Source organism: Temnothorax curvispinosus, unplaced genomic scaffold, assembly GCF_003070985.1.
Source record: "Temnothorax curvispinosus isolate PA1 unplaced genomic scaffold, ASM307098v1 QBEX01004803.1, whole genome shotgun sequence".
Lineage (NCBI taxonomy): Eukaryota > Metazoa > Arthropoda > Insecta > Hymenoptera > Formicidae > Temnothorax > Temnothorax curvispinosus.
In genome coordinates, this window is record NW_020214583.1 from 178 (window position 1) to 3005 (window position 2828).

Consider the following 2828-nt stretch of genomic DNA (forward strand, 5'->3'; position numbering starts at 1 on the left):
CTCTGGCAAAGGTTTCTGTGGCAAAGGTTTCTCTGGCAAAGGTTTCTTTGGCAAAGGTTTCTCTGGCAAAGGTTAAACCCCAGCAAACCCCCAGGCGGCGCGGAGATAGAGAGTTTAAATCTATAATAAGTGACATTACTAAACAAATAAGTCATAGTTTCTTTAGAATATCGACTGACATATAATTTTAATTTTATTTAAACTATTTATATGGTATATTTTTAAATTAATACGTAAATTAGAAGAAAGATATGCGATATTATTTCTACCAACGATTTGGTACATCTTGTTCTTTCGGCAACTATCGAATTGTTAGATATTGTGAATACAACTTGTATATAAGTCTATTAAAATGAAGTATATATTTTTAACACTGAATATTGATTTCATATATCGCCCTTTCAGTCTCATTTTAATGTAGTATCCCGAAAAATATTATCTCGTTTAATCTTATAAATTTTCTGCTTACATACGAATACAAGATATCATATAACATTCTGCTTATATGTATAAGAGTATGACATACCGCCTTTGTAATCAATATATAACTTTTTACATTTCTTATGCTTACACAAACGTATACACGCATAAATCTTTTGCTTATTAATAAACATTATCTAAAATTTTCGACACACAGATACCAAATTGTCGATACGAAAATTATCATGTCGTATGTATTCTAATTAATAAATTGTTATAATATTGCAAAACTGGCTTAGGTATCTCACTATCGTTAATATTATAAACTCATATTTTGAAATTGTTATTTTTAGAAACTTGCATATTGTATTAACTACTGCTAGTGTTAAATAAAATATGATACACAAAGAGAGATTACCGAGTAATTTTGATACATGATGTGTAACAACGATAATATTTTCTGGCGATACACGTTTGCAAAAATTTTATATGATTACAAGCCAATGTCTCTACTCTAATATTAAAAGAAAATATCACATTATATAAATAATGGTAGCTAAACATCTTGTGTTATGCAATTTACGTTGCATTTTATTATATTTTTACAAGAGTCTGTAAAAAAAAGGCTTCAAGTAAATCCTACGTAAAATTGATTTCTTAATTCCAAGCTAACATTTTCGGGATTTTACCGCTTATTTCCAGCTATCTGTTTTCTAAAATATTTTTTTTGATCATTTTATTCTGATCTGGGATTAGATCGCGATTGACCAACAATTAATTCTAATATGAAGAATATAGTGACGCAAGTGTATCTAGATTAAATTACTGAAAAGAGCTATTGGGCTGTTAGAAGCTTAATGTTTATAGAACTTTTAAAATTCTTTATCCGTTTTACCGTCCTTCTTTTCACCTTCTTATAAAGACAAGAACGTAATCACGTACTTGTATATAAGCGGTGTTCGGAACGATAGTGGTCGACTACACTCTCTCTATTGCGCGTATCGGTTGTGGGGTCAGTCGATAGAAAATGACAATAAAATATTAACTTTTGTAACTTTAATCGCCAAGAAATTCAAGAAATATGTATCGACTCTTCGTGGCAATCGTGGTACTCAACTTCGTATTAATCAATAAATATATAAATGCAGGTAACATTTAATTCTTAATACCAAAATGTAGCTTTAATAGTTTTTAAACAAGAAGTGCTTGAAAATGATCAAATAAATTATCCGAAATTCGTAATTATGTTGTATGATATTTGTACATTCTTGTTTATATGATATATGCGTATAACATAATAGAATGTTCTTTATGTTGTTTCAAGAATTCCGTTATACCTGGGACATATACACCGTTGGAAAATCTTCGACGGACAATAATATGATACGATATTATCGAGTAATTTTGATACATAATGTGTAACAACGATAAAATTTTCTTGCAATACACGTTTGCAAAAGTTTTATTTAATTACAAGTCGACGTGTTTACAATATTAAGAGAAAATATCACACTATATAAATAATAGTATAGCTAAACATCTTGCGTTATGCAATTTATGCAACATTTTATTATATTTTTGCAAGAGATCTGTAAAAGAAAGGCTTCAAGTAAATCTTACGTAAAATTGTTTTCTTAATGCCAAGCTAACATTTTCGAAATTTTATCGTTTATTCCAGCTTTTTGTTTCTTTTATGATCGTCACACTCTTTATGATCGTCTGATTCTTAAATCTAATTAGATCGACCAACTACTATTCTCAATATGAAGACTACAGTGGCGCAAGTGTATACAAATCAAATTAGTGAAAAGAATTATTAAGCTGTTCGAAGCCCAATGTTTACAACTTTTAGAACTGTTTGTTCGCTTTACCGACCTCCTTCTCACCTTATAATAAACACAAGAATGTCCGCGCGCATCTGTACATACATGAGCAGCGACGGGAACGCTAAGTTTGATTACATCCTTTGTCTGTTGTGCATACTGGTTGTGGACTGATGCGGAGTTATAACGCTTTTAAAACCTTCTTGATTTTTGTAGCTTTAGGCCCAGTTTCACAAGTGTCGGTTAACTTTTAATCTTAGATTAACTCACTCTTCATCTCCTTCTAACGTCCCCCTTAGAAAAAGAAGAAGAGTAAGTTAATCTAAGATTAAAAGTTAACCGACACTTGTGAAACTGGCCCTTAGTCGTCGAAATATTCGGGAAATATATGTATATTGACTCTCTCTGTTGCAATCGTGGTTAATCAACTTCGTGTTAATCGACGCGGAGTTGCATAGGTGAGTACATAATATGTACAAACGCTCCTCATTTATATCGACACGATAAATACCGTATAGAGATCGCGCTTCCAACTTCTTGGAATCGCCGCAGAATTCGCGATCTGTGATCTTGAAATACTTTAAT

General features: G+C 31.2%; 1 long non-coding RNA gene across 1 annotated transcript in view; it reads left to right on the plus strand.

Annotated features, from left to right (window-relative positions):
- LOC112454138 overlaps positions 1 to 357 on the plus strand; it is a 534-nt gene extending 177 nt beyond the window's left edge. The window contains exon 3 of the long non-coding RNA XR_003040694.1: positions 12 to 357. This is a non-coding gene — a long non-coding RNA (uncharacterized LOC112454138). The remainder of the gene's footprint in view (positions 1 to 11) is intronic.
- Positions 358 to 2828: the final 2471 nt, after the last annotated feature.